General features: G+C 44.3%; 1 long non-coding RNA gene across 2 annotated transcripts in view; it reads left to right on the top strand.

Moving 5' to 3' along the window:
- Positions 1-3,081: 3,081 nt before the first annotated feature.
- The window catches only part of LOC134910261 (uncharacterized), a 1,286,324-nt gene continuing 1,275,287 nt past the window's right edge, over positions 3,082-14,118 (top strand). Inside the window, exon 1 of one of the 2 annotated variants that reach the window (XR_010176155.1) lies at positions 3,082-3,405. This is a non-coding gene — a long non-coding RNA (uncharacterized LOC134910261). The remainder of the gene's footprint in view (positions 3,406-14,118) is intronic. The other variant, XR_010176156.1, reaches the window with a different exon arrangement.

The raw sequence follows: 14,118 nt of genomic DNA, 5'->3' as shown, positions 1-14,118 counted from the left end.
TGCTCCTGTCGGTTCTCTCAACCAATCTCCACTCTCTTCTATCAGACCAAGCTGTCCACCCTCTAAGGCTAAGCCCCTACCTCTTTCCTTGACTCTACAGCACCAGCTGTCACTATTAATGCATAATTATCTTCTCAGCCTTCATACTTCACTCTGACCCTCTTCCTCTAAAAATACTCGCTTTCTGTTGAGCTCCTAGGAAGGAAATTGCACTTTTGAGGTGACTTCTTCCACTAAATTCATGCTCTTCTCAAAAAGCTGCTTCACATTAACTTGCCAAGTAGTCTAAGTTTAAATCTCTCATCTCCTCCTAATACTGCAATCCATGTCATCTCTTCACCGCATTTGACTCCCTCCTCTCTCCTTCCCCTTTACCCCTGCCATTATTCCACTCTGCACTTAATCTTTCCACCAACTTTTCCTTCAAAATTAATTACATCTGCTATGACATCTCCTCCTTGCAGTCTTCTCACCGTCTTATCCCCCCTTTCCCCACACACATTCATTCACACACGCGGCTTACCAACTTTTTCTAGTTTTCGCGAAGTCCATAACCTTATCTCCTCCTCTGCTTCCTTCACCTGCCCTCTCGACTTTCTCACTTCCACTGGTGCCGCTTCTTGACTCCTGCTCTCACATGCCTAACTGCTCAACCGGTCCCTCTTCTCAGGTACCTTCTCCTCTTTCATCTGATATGCCGTGAATACCCATTCTTAATAAACCAACCCCTAAAGGTGCATACACATGGATAGATTTGACAAATGATGTGGGTGTTACCGATCGATGTGAACGACCAATCGTTCAAATTGTTTAGTGTGTATGAAAGATGACAATGATGATGCACGAACCCACGGGTTGCTAGTCACAGCCTCAGATCTTTGTACATGTAAGAAGATCTGAGTTTGTCGCTAGCGATGCCCCACTGCCAAATGTAGTATGGCCCCCGCTCCCCCTCCCCCCCCTGCGCCATCACTCATCGCAGCCGACATCGGCAAGTGTTTATGCACTTGCTGATTCTGGCCCCATCACTGACGATGTTGAATCATCACGTGTACCCAGCTTAACACCTTATTCCCTTTTACAACTACCTCCCCATCTCTTTTCACACCTAAGCTGCCAAACTCCATCAGCAGGTGGTCTACAACAAACTTCCCTCATTCCTCTGCACTCAAACCCTCCTTGACCTTCTCCAAGCTGGTCTTAGGCTTCTCTGTTCTCCAAATCCACCCTAAGCAAAGTCAGTATTGACTGCCTATCATCTAAATGCAAGGTTCACTTTTCTCTACTGAGCTTTCACTACTTAATAGGGGCTCTTGACACAGTTGTCCACCTGTTCCTCCAAGAAATCCTCCACTCTGTTGGCTTCCGTGACACTGCTCTCTTCCTACTTGTCCAAGCACTATTACTCTGTCTCTACACTTCTCCCCTTAACTATTAATGCCCCTCAAGGCTCTGGCCTTGTCCTCCTGCTTTTTTCTCTCCACCTCCACCGTTGGTGGCCATCAGTTTCTTCAGCATTCAATTTCATCCATATGCCAGTGAAACCAAAATGTACCTTTTTTCCCCATGACCTGTCCACCCCTGTCATCTACCATGCCACTTGTCCCACCACTTCTTATAACTCAACTTCTCGAAAACTGAAGTTATTGTATCCCTCCCCCACTATCCCTCCCCTTCGATCTCCATTAACAGTATGTCCTTTTCCTCTGTTCCCCAAGTCTGATGTCATGGTGTCATACTTTCTTCCTCCTTCTCCTTTTCTCCATGTAGTCACTCCCTTTCCCAATCCTGTCATTCCCTTTTTTTCAATATTTCTAGAATCAGGCAACTTCTTACTCTGGAAGACAGTAAATCCCTAATTCTTGCCCTCATATTATCTCTCCTTGATTACTGTAATATTTACTCACCCAGGACCTACCTATTTTTTACTTTTTTCCATTTTAGTGTTTAGCTACCTCTGCTGCCTGACCTATTTTCCTCTCTCGCTCATCCACTTCCTTTTTTAAATACTTTTGAAACATTGGCTAAGGTGGTCTGTGCCACGTTACAGCACCCGGTACGGCTATCGAAGGTGGCCTGCACGCATCCGGCACCTGGAATGTCTAGCAAAGGTGGTCTGCTCACTGTTGTGGCACCCAGAACAGCTATCTAAAGTGGTCTGCGCCCCGTCCAGCACCCAGAGTGGCTGGCCAAGGTGGTTTGCTTCCTGGCTGGCTAAAGTAGGCTACGCTCTGTCTGGCACATGGAATGGCTAGCTAAGGTAGCATGCATTCGGTGTGGCACTAGAAACTGCTATCTACAGTGGCCTGTGACCCGTCCAGCACCCAAAACCTCTGACTAAAATAGCCTGCACCCCGTTACGGCACCCGGAACGGCATGTACAGTAGTTGATTTGCCTGCGGTCAGGATCCTGCCGGTCAGGATACCAACACCGGAATCCCGACCGCTGACAATGATGACAGTCGTAATGCCGGCTAACAGGGGTCTATTCCCACTCGTGGGTGTCCACGACACCCATAGTGTGGGAATAGAACCTGTGGTGAAGGCAGCGAGCCACCGAGCCCACATGGGGCTCAGTTGTGCTCACCCCCTGACGGCATTCTGGCGGCCGGGATCACGGGGTCGATATGCTCACCTCCGGGATCTTGACCATCAGCATTACAGCCTCAACCCCCGGCTGGCCACGGTGGCATTCCATTCCTAATCCATAAGCTCAGAGTTACATACCCTGCCCTCTTGACATTCCACTGGATAAGGGGTAAATTATCTTATCATATGTAATACTGTATTGAAAACATATGTGCTACCCCCTCCCACCTCTCTGTATGCAGATACTGTTAATCAGATTAGTGGTGGCAGTGTCAGTTATCTCTGTGCTGCTTCCTCCATCTGTCTCCCTGCACAAGTGTACAGTTTACCCTGTGATAACAGTGCACAGAAACAAGCACTTGGCTCCCTGTGAGGCATACTGTCTCCTCTCAGCAGCTATGTACAGGGACTGGGAGGCTGTACTCTCTCCCTCCCCTTCTGGCCAGTGACAGCTGACACATACACACCCCCAGATGGGGGCGCACACAGAGTCCATGTTCTTGCTTATTACTGTACACAGTGCACATGCAGCATGCATTGCATGATACTCTCTCTCTGACAAGGGAGCCGAGGTGGGCGTGAGAGGTAGCACGCCTGGGCGACAGCAACAGACTGCTGCTTACTGACAGGTCAGTGCAGGGAACCACCAGCTGTAAACTACCTGTGAGCCACCAGCAAGAAATACCTAACACTAAAGTAGATACAGCTGCAATACAGGAGATAGAACATTTCAATGAATTAATAATAAAGCAGAGCTGTAAAAGTTGCTGACGTAGGAGTGCAGTTGACTCTACAGCACAATGTTCACCTGTGCAGGTAAGTGACCTGTTAAGCATTGAAGTACAACGTTGCAATGGTTATTATAAGTTCTGCACAATAATATGCACTTTCTGTTAGGGTGAGATAAGTTTATGGACTGATCCTAGTTTAGTACATGTGAATAGTATGCATGTCCCTGCTCCAAGTTCTGCTTCAGCGTACGTGGTGCAGAGAGATATGGAGGGTAATGGGTGATAATTACAAGAAGAGGGGTTTTCATGTTCTCAAGTCATTCAAAACAGCTGCAGGAATGCAATATATTATTATATAAATGTATGTAGAAGTAGGTGGCTTTTATCTTTCTGTTCTGCAGACTTTGATGGGCTGAATGAGAGAAACAAGTGATAGCTATCTTTTGGGGTTGCCTATCACAGCTATGGGCAACCTGTAATTTCCCAGATGTTTGGGAACTACTAGTTACAGCATGCTATGACTTGTTGTTTGCCATCAGTTGGAACTTCTGCTTTATTGACAGCTGCAAAGCATGTGTCAGGGTGTGCTGGGACTTATGGTTCCTTAACAGCAGGAGACTCCCAGGTTGCCTAAGCCTGGTGTGCCTTATGCTGTCACTGGATCTGAACAAGCTCAGAAGATCCCTTTGGTAAAACAATTGTTAGACCTAGCACGTGTAAAACCTTAAAACTTTTACATTAATAGAATAATATAAAATGCCTATGTAAACATTTGTAAGCATGAGACACACTGGCATATAGGTGTGAAAATTTAAAGTGTATATTTATCTCCAAATGTAATTATTTGTAGACATTACATTATAACAATGATTTACTAATTGTCAGATGAAAAATATTAGACTCAAATCAATATATATATATATATATATATATATATATATATTTATTTATTATTTTTGGATGACATGGAACAATACTTTAGTTTATTTTAGATTTTCTAAGTGACTTGGCCATTCATTCAAAGTGAATTATTTCATGCAAGTTTGCAGTAGCTGCTACCAATGAAACAGCTATTATATACTTTCCTTTGTAGTTCATGTAAAATTGCTGTTTCACACACACAGAGAACTGTAAAGAGGAAGTGTATCTGCGGTAGATGCAGGCGATCGCAGTCTTGTAACTCTTAGAGAAACTTCCTGTTTCTTTTTAAAGCTTAATTCTGAAATTCAAATAAAGCTGAAGTGATGCTGCAGGGAGAGGTGTACTGCCACAGATGTGGTTACGTGACAGCCTATCCGCTGTCATGTGATGTGTTTTGGCGCCAGTTACAAAGTAGGTAGCATCACCCACGTGGTATTTACTTGTGACTGGTGCTAATACACTGGAAAGAAGTGAAGAAGAGGACAGAATTAATATGACAAATAAAGGTTACTTTTTCCCGTAAGTGCCAGGAACAGGTTCAGTGTTTACTATTATTTATAATGCACTACTGTATTATATTTTTTAGTCATGACATTCCATTCAGGCATTGTTTTATTGCCCCCATTAAATAGTAGTGTACAGTATGCTATATTATAAATCAAGTTTTACACATCCTTATTTCATCAGTTCCCACATTGATTCAAGGACACACAAAGAGGGTTCTTCTGCTGGGATATTGGTAGGAAGCTAAAAGGAGCAAGTGGAAACTGTAACCTCCCATTTCTTACCCTTGTTTATATAATACTGTATAATAAATAACAATTATATGCCTGACATAAAAATTAAGTGACCTTTCTCAAATCACTGCCATTTCATATGTTTGTTATGACATTAGACTATGTAATGGCCATTTATTTTACTACAAAAATAGTAGAGGGCTGCTCTTTGGCATACAAGCCATTAGCGGGTGACCTGAAATGCTCCTTTCTTGGAATGTATTGAATATATTTAGTGTAAATAAATACATGTTGAGTTGGACTGATATTAACACAGCATAGCACATGTATGTGACCCTTCAACGTGACTTTAATGCGTTCCAAATGTAATGTGTTTTCTAGTGAGTTCATAATGTAACTTATGTAAATGATCATTGAACAAGGGATTTATATATAAGAAAATAATGTAAAGGAAGCTTCGCTTAAATATATGAGGGGAGAACACATAAGTAGAAGTAGTAACCATAGTAACCAGTCACATTCTAGTTATCATTGTATAGAATGTACTAGAGAAATGATAGCTAGAATCTACACTTGTCCTCTTAAGATGCTTTTATACATCTTCCATATTCATGGAGCGAAGAAAACTGCACCACAATGAGGTAGTTACTCTACCCTTCCGGTGGAGTAATGATTATTTCCGTGCTCACAGAACTGAAGGCATTCAAAGTTTGCCTCATGGCTGCCACAACTGGCCCCGTTATTAGCACTGAGCAGCTTTCAAACTTCTGAACACTTTGAGGCAAGTGGTGTTGCTGTAAAATCAGGGGTGGTTGTAGGAGTCAGGTCTCCCCCCAAACACAGCATAAACACCTCTCCTCACACTGTCCCACCCACCTACACACATATTACTACTGGCTCTACCGCCTTTATGTCGAAGATAGTCCTTTTGCTTTTGGACAGTCAAGGCAGCCCCAACCACAAAACCTCATCTTCTGCACCAGAATTCGCTACCTGTGACCTTCTGATAGTTGCAAAATATTAAGTTAAAATGTGTGATAGTTTCACAATGTGCAAAAACCGAAATGCTGATCCAGAACCACATCTAGGTGCATAAAAGGTTTATTTTATACAAGCACACGTGCATGCAGGTTTAAGCTATGCCCCTGAAGGCTGCAGAGTACACAAAATAATACAAAACACAGTCACTAAGAAAATGCAGGTCTACAGGAGACTTGAAATAGAAGCCGAAACACTTGGTAATTTCCCTTGAAATATGCAGGTATGCTGGATGCTGAGGAACAGTGCTTGAGCAAGAGCTCAGGATAGCACTGGACGGCTATGATGCAGGAAAGCGGTGTAGCGCCCCTGGCACGTGCCTCAAGTGTCTGGTGGGAAATTAGACTCAACATAGGACTTTGCTACTGGTAGATGCAAAAGTCTAGTCTTGGTGGAATAAATAGATGCGTTATTTTTAATGATGAGCGGGTTCGGTTCCTCGGGATCCGAACCCCCCCGAACTTCACTCATTTTTGCACGGTTCCGAGCAGACTCGGATCCTCCCGCCTTGCTCGGTTAACCCGAGTGCGCCCGAATGTCATCATCCCGCTGTCGTATTCTCGCGAGATTCGTATTCTATATAAGGAGCCGCGCGTCGCCGCCATTTTTCACTCGTGCATTGGAGATGATAGTAAGAGGACGTGGCTGGCGTTCTCTCAGTTTCTGTGTTCAGTGTGCTGCAAATATCTGTGCTCAGTGTGCTGCAAATATCTACGTTCTCTGCCTGAAAAACGCTCCATATCTGTGCTCAGTGTGCTGCAAATATCTGTGCTCAGTGTGCTTTATTGTGTGGACTGGGGACCACCAGTATTATATAGTAGGAGGACAGTGCAGAGTTTTGCTGATCAGTGACCACCAGTATTATACGTTCTCTGCCTGAAAAACGCTCCATATCTGTGCTGCATTGTAGTATATAGTAGGAGGACAGTGCAGAATTTTGCTGACCAGTGACCACCAGAATTATATCAGTACGGTACAGTAGTCCACTGCTCTACCTACCTCTGTGTCGTCAAGTATACTATCCATCCATACCTGTGGTGCATTTTAGTTGTGCGCAGCATATATATAGTAGTAGGACAGTGCATAATTTTGCTGACCACCAGTATATAATATATAGCAGTACGGTACAGTAGGCCACTGCTCTACCTACCTCTGTGTCGTTAAGTATACTATCCATCCATACCTGTGGTGCATTTAAGATTTTGTGCGCAGTATATATATAGTAGTAGGACAGTGCATAATTTTGCTGACCACCAGTATATAATACAGTATATAGCAGTATGGTACAGTAGGCCACTGCTCTACCTACCTCTGTGTCGTCAAGTATACTATCCATCCATACCTGTGGTGCATTTAAGTTTTTGTGCACAGTATATATATAGTAGTAGGACAGTGCATAATTTTGCTGACCACCAGTATATAATATATAGCAGTACGGTACTGTAGGCCACTGCTCTACCTACCTCTTTGTCATCAAGTATACTATCCATCCATACCTGTGGTGCATTTAAGTTTTTGTGCGCAGTATATATATAGTAGTAGGACAGTGCATAATTTTGCTGACCACCAGTATATAATATATAGCAGTACGGTACAGTAGGCCACTGCTCTACCTACCTCTGTGTCGTCAAGTATACTATCCATCCATACCTGTGGTGCATTTAAGTTTTTGTGCGCAGTATATATAGTAGTAGGCCATTGCTATTGATATATTACTGGCATATAATTCCACACATTAAAAAATGGAGAACAAATATGTGGAGGGTAAAATAGGGAAAGATCAAGATCCACTTCCACCTCGTGCTGAAGCTGCTGCCACTAGTCATGGCCGAGACGATGAAATGCCATCAACGTCGTCTGCCAAGGCCGATGCCCAATGTCATAGTAGAGAGCATGTAAAATCCAAAAAAGGAATGGCTGAGGACCTGGCCTATGTTCATGGCTAGTGGTACAGCTTCACATGAGGATGGAAGCACTCATCCTCCTGCTAGAAAACTTAAAAGGGTTAAACTGGCAAAAGCACATTAAAGAACTGTACGTTCTTCTAAATCACAAATCCCCAAGGAGAGTCCAATTGTGTCGGTTGCAATGCCTGACCTTCTCAACACTGGATGGGAAGAGGTGGCGCATTCCACCATTTGCACGCCCCCTGCAAGTGCTGGAAGGAGCACCAGCAGTCCAGTTCCTGATAGTCAAATTGAAGATGTCACTGTTGAAGTACACCAGGATGAGGATATGGGTGTTGCTGGCGCTGGGGAGGAAATTGACAAGGAGGATTCTGATGGTGAGGTGGTTTGTTTAAGTCAGGCACCCGGGGAGACACCTGTTGTCCGTGGGACGAATATGGCCATTGACATGCCTGGTCAAATTACAAAAAAAATCACCTCTTCGGTGTGGAATTATTTCAACAGAAATGCGGACAACTGGTGTCAAGCCGTGTGTTGCCTTTGTCAAGCCGTAATAAGTTGGGGTAAGGACGTTAACCACCTAGGAACATCCTCCCTTATACGTCACCTGGAGCGCATTCATCAGAAGTCACTGACAAGTTCAAAAACTTTAGGTGACAGCGGAAGCAGTCCACTGCCAACTAAATCCCTTCCTCTTGTAACCAAGCTCCTGCAAACCACACCACCAACTCCCTCAGTGTCAATTTCCTCCTTAGACAGGAAACCCAATAGTCCTGCAGGCCATGTCACTGTCAAGTCTGACGAGTCCTCTCCTGCCTGGGATTCCTCCGATGCATCCTTGAGTGTAACGCCTACTGCTGCTGGCGCTGCTGTTGTTGCTGCTGGGAGTCGATCGTCATCCCATAGGGGAAGTCGGAAGACCACTTGTACTACTTCCAGTAAGCAATTGACTGTCCAACAGTCCTTTGCGAGGAAGATGAAATATCACAGCAGTCATCCTGCTGCAAAGCAGATAACTCAGGCCTTGGCAGCCTGGGTGGTGAAAAACGTGTTTCCGGTATCCACCGTTAATTCACAGGGAGCTAGAGAATTGATTGAGGTACTGTGTCCCCGGTACCAAATACCATCTAGGTTCCATTTCTCTAGGCAGGCGATACCGAAAATGTACACAGACGTCAGAAAAAGAGTCACCAGTGTCCTAAAAAATGCAGTTGTACCCAATGTCCATTTAACCACGGACATGTGGACAAGTGGAGCAGGGCAGACTCAGGACTATATGACTGTGACAGCCCACTGGGTAGATGTATTGCCTCCTGCAGCAAGAACAGCAGCGGCGGCACCAGTAGCAGCATCTCGCAAACGCCAACTCGTTCCTAGGCAGGCTACGCTTTGTATCACCGCTTTCCATAAGCGGCACACAGCTGACAACCTCTTACGGAAACTGAGGAACATCATCGCAGAATGGCTTACCCCAATTGGACTCTCCTGGGGATTTGTGACATCGGACAACGCCACCAATATTGTGCATGCATTACATCTGGGCAAATTCCAGCACGTCCCATGTTTTGCACATATATTGAATTTGGTGGTGAAGAATTAATTAAAAAAAGAAAGGGGCATGCAAGAGATGCTGTCGGTGGCCCGAAGAATTGCGGGCCACTTTCGGCATTCAGCCACTGCGTGCCGAAGACTGGAGCACCAGCAAACACTCCTGAACCTGCCCTGCCATCATCTGAAGCAAGAGGTGGTAACGAGGTGGAATTCAACCCTCTATATGCTTCAGAGGATGGAGGAGCAGCAAAAGGTCATTCAAGCCTATACAGCTACCTACGATATAGGCAAAGGATGGGGAATGCACCTGACTCAAGCGCAGTGCAGAATGATTTCAACGTTGTGCAAGGTTCTGCAACCCTTTGAACTTGCCACACGTGAAGTCAGTTCAGACACTGCCAGCCTGAGTCAGGTCATTCCCCTCATCAGGCTTTTGCAGAAGAAGCTGGAGACATTGAAGGAGGAGCTAAAACAGAGCGATTCCGCTAGGCATGTGGGACTTGTGGATGGAGCCCTTAATTCGCTTAACCAGGATTCACGGGTGGTCAATCTGTTGAAATCAGAGCACTACATTTTGGCCACCGTGCTCGATCCTAGATTTAAAACCTACGTTGGATCTCTCTTTCCGGCAGACACAAGTCTGCAGAGGTTCAAAGACCTGCTGGTGAGAAAATTGTCAAGTCAAGCGGAACGTGACCCGTCAACAGTTCCTCCTTCACATTCTCCCGCAACTGGGGCTGCGAGGAAAAGGCTAAGAATTCCAAGCCCACGCGCTGGCGGTGATGCAGGGCAGTCTGGAGCGAGTGCTGACATCTGGTCCAGACTGAAGGACCTGCCAACGATTACTGACATGTCGTCTACTGTCACTGCATATGATTCTGTCACCATTGAAAGAATGGTGGAGGATTATATGAGTGACCGCATCCAAGTAGGCACGTCAGACAGTCCGTACGTATACTGGCAGGAAAAAGAGGCAATTTGGAGGCCCTTGCACAAACTGGCTTTATTTTACCTAAGTTGCCCCCCCTCCAGTGTGTACTCCGAAAGAGTGTTTAGTGCAGCCGCTCACCTTGTCAGCAATCGGCGTACAAGGTTACTTCCAGAAAATGTGGAGAAGATGATGTTCATCAAAAATAATTATAATCAATTCCTCCGTGGAGACATTCACCAGCAATTGCCTCCAGAAAGTACACAGGGACCTGAGATGGTGGATTCCAAGGGGACAAATTAATAATCTGTGAGGAGGGGGATGTACACAGTGAAAAGGGTGAGGAATCGGACGATGAGGAGGAGGTGGACATCTTGCCTCTGTAGAGCCAGTTTGTGCAAGGAGAGATTGATTGCTTCTTTTTTGGTGGGAGCCCAAACCAACCAGTCATTTCAGTCACAGTCGTGTGGCAGACCCTGTCGCTGAAATGATGGGTTTGTTAAAGTGTGCATGTCCTGTTTATACAACATAAGGGTGGGTGGGAGGGCCAAAGGACAATTCCATCTTGCACCTCTTTTTTCTTTCATTTTTCTTTGCATCATGTGCTGTTTGGGGACTATTTTTTGAAGTGCCATCCTGTCTGACACTGCAGTGCCACTCCTAGATGGGCCAGGTGTTTGTGTCGGCCACTTGGGTCGCTTAGCTTAGTCACACAGCTACCTCATTGCGCCTCTTTTTTTCTTTGCATCATGTGCTGTTTGGGGACAATTTTTTTAATCTGCCATCCTGTCTGACACTGCAGTGCCACTCCTAGATGGGCCAGGTGTTTGTGTCGGCCACTTGGGTCGCTTAGCTTAGTCACACAGCTACCTCATTGCGCCTCTTTTTTTCTTTGCATCATGTGCTGTTTGGGGACTATTTTTTTAATCTGCCATCCTGTCTGACACTGCAGTGCCACTCCTAGATGGGCCAGGTGTTTGTGTCGGCCACTTGGGTCACTTAGCTTAGCCATCCAGCGACCTTGGTGCAAATTTTAGGACTAAAAATAATATTGTGAGGTGTAAGGTGTTCAGAATAGACTGGAAATGAGTGGAAATTATGGTTATTGAGGTTAATAATACTATGGGATCAAAATGACCCCCAAATTCTATGATTTAAGCTGTTTTTGAGGGGTTTTTGTAAAAAAACACCCAAATCCAAAACACACCCGAATCCGACAAAAATTTTTCAGGGAGGTTTTGCCAAAACGCGTACGAATCCAAAACACGGCCGCGGAACCGAATCCAAAACCAAAACACAAAACCCGAAAAATGTCCGGTGCACATCACTAGTTATTTTATCATTTAAGGTTTTACACTAAGTTCCTCTGCTTTCAGAGTGGTCTTACGGAGTTTTTACAATAAATATAATATGCGTCTAATGTTTTTCTGGAAGGTCTTCTTGTGTCCACAAAAAAATGATTGTGCTCTTGAGATTATCATATGCAGAGCCAGATTAAGCCTTCGCAGGGCCCAGGGCAGTTTAGATGAAGGGGAAGCGACCCCACTCCTATGGCCTTCTTCTTATTGTCAGCACTTCCCCCAGGGGCAGATACAGTGTGGGCACTCAGTGGGACAGCCCCCCTAACACTTTGTCCACTGCCACAGGCCGCTGTAATATATAGCATTGCCGCATCATCAGCACATCATGCTAAGGAGAAAGCAGCAGCCATTCGAACCCTCCTCAGCCCAGAAGCTGTGCTCTAGGGGGTGGGGTGTTATAATCAGGATGGGGGGTACTGAGGAGGAGGGGGGGGGGCACTTGCTTGGATTATGTAATAATATCTTAACATCTAAGCATAATTGAATAATTGCCATTTTTATGGACACTTACTGAACTATTACATAATGGTTAGCACTTGGGGGCTTTTTAAAAATATGTTTGACAATGCATGGCAATGGCATAATGCTCTAAATGATCTTGTTTTGGGTCTGGCTGTGCAGTTTTCTCCAGACAGTGCAAGGTAAGTACCAAGCTGTATTTTCAAAAACATTCAGTCATATAGCAAAGTTAGGCTGGCAAATGTGGGTAAAACTTGCTCACCAATAATGTGACATAATCTAAAACAGTCATATTCCCAAAGCAAACATCATAAGTGCTCTAACAGCTGTTGGGACTATATTGGCACAAGACACCTTAGCACGTGATCTCAGAAGTAAATATTGAGCTGGCCTGTTTACCTTTGTAAGGATGTAATTGTGTATGGAATACATTCCCACCTGATAAAGCTGTAGCCATACTTTAGGGCTCCCATATGTCCTCATTTTCACAAGACAGTTTCCTTTTTACCAGCAGAAATCTTTTAACTCACAATGCTTATTTTATCATGATTCATGAATTGATGAGCATATGGGTGAAACTCAGGAAATTAGAATATCGAGCAAAAGTTCAGTTATTTCAGTAATTCAACTTAAAAGGTGAAACTAATATATTATATAGACTCATTACATGCAAAGTGAGATATTTCAAGCCTTTATTTGTTATAATTTTGATAATTGTGGTTTACAGCTTAAGAAAACCCCAAATCCAAAATCTCAGAAAATTAGAATATTACATAAAGTCAATAAAAAAAGGATTTTAAACGCAAAAATGTCGGCCCTCTGAAAAGTATAATCATGCATATGTACTCAGTACTTGGTTTGGGCCCCTTTTGCATGAATTACTGCCTCAATGCGGCGTGGCATGGATTCTATCAGCCTGTGGCACTGCTGAGGTGTTATGGAAGACCAGGATGCTTCAATAGCGGCCTTCAGCTCTTCTGCATTGTTCGGTCTCATGTCTTTCATCTTTCTCCTGGCAATGCCCCATGGATTCTCTTTTTTCTTTAGCCCAGGTAAGACGCTTTTGACCTTGTTTTTTGTTCAGGAGCGGCTTGACAAGAGGAATACGAGATTTGAAGCCCATGTCCAGGATCCGTCTATGTATGGTGGCTCTTGATGCACTAACTCCAGCCTCAGTCTACTCCTTGACATAGATTCATAGGGCCTGTACAAATAGTGTTACTATGACAATGCAGGCCTATGCAAGTCCTTCAGTTATTATGTAATTGCTGAAAACCCTTAGGGGGCAATTCAAATGTTCTGTGTTTCCCCTGCTGGTCATCTATCAGACTAATTTAATTGTTGCTCTGATCAGACGCTCGTTATCCGCGGCAGACACATTTTTTTCTCACAGCCCCCGAAGGTGTGAAAAGTCTGTAGTATAAGCATCCAAAGCGACCAAACCAGGACTTTAGACGCCCAATCAAGAACTTTAGATGGGTTAAGCTGCTTTGTTTGGCTAAACCTGGAGCTTTTGGGTGTGTTAACTACTAATGAGCATCTGACAGGAGCAACAATTGAATTGCTCTGATAGATGCCCATTCGTATAGATGCCCAGCAGGGGGTGTGCAGCAAATTTGAATCGCCCCAAAAGTGTAATTTTTCTCAAACATGATTATGCATAACTAACCTTAATAGGTTGGGTGTTGCCAGTAATTGGAATAACTCCTGATATATTTTGTTAGAGATAGTAAATCAAATAATAATAATTTCATCTAGATTTGTTTTTTATTTCCAAGGTTTAGCTGGAAAAAAAAAAATGGGTGTTTTTAGTATCATAACATGGGGAGTTATTCAGGGTGGTTAGCAAACCAAAAAAGCACACTAATGGGCAAAACCATGTGCAGTGCAGGTGGG

This window comes from Pseudophryne corroboree, chromosome 4 (genome assembly GCF_028390025.1).
Source record: "Pseudophryne corroboree isolate aPseCor3 chromosome 4, aPseCor3.hap2, whole genome shotgun sequence".
NCBI lineage: Eukaryota > Metazoa > Chordata > Amphibia > Anura > Myobatrachidae > Pseudophryne > Pseudophryne corroboree.
Note: the sequence above shows the minus strand (reverse complement) of the source record. Positions and strands in the feature narration are given on the sequence as shown.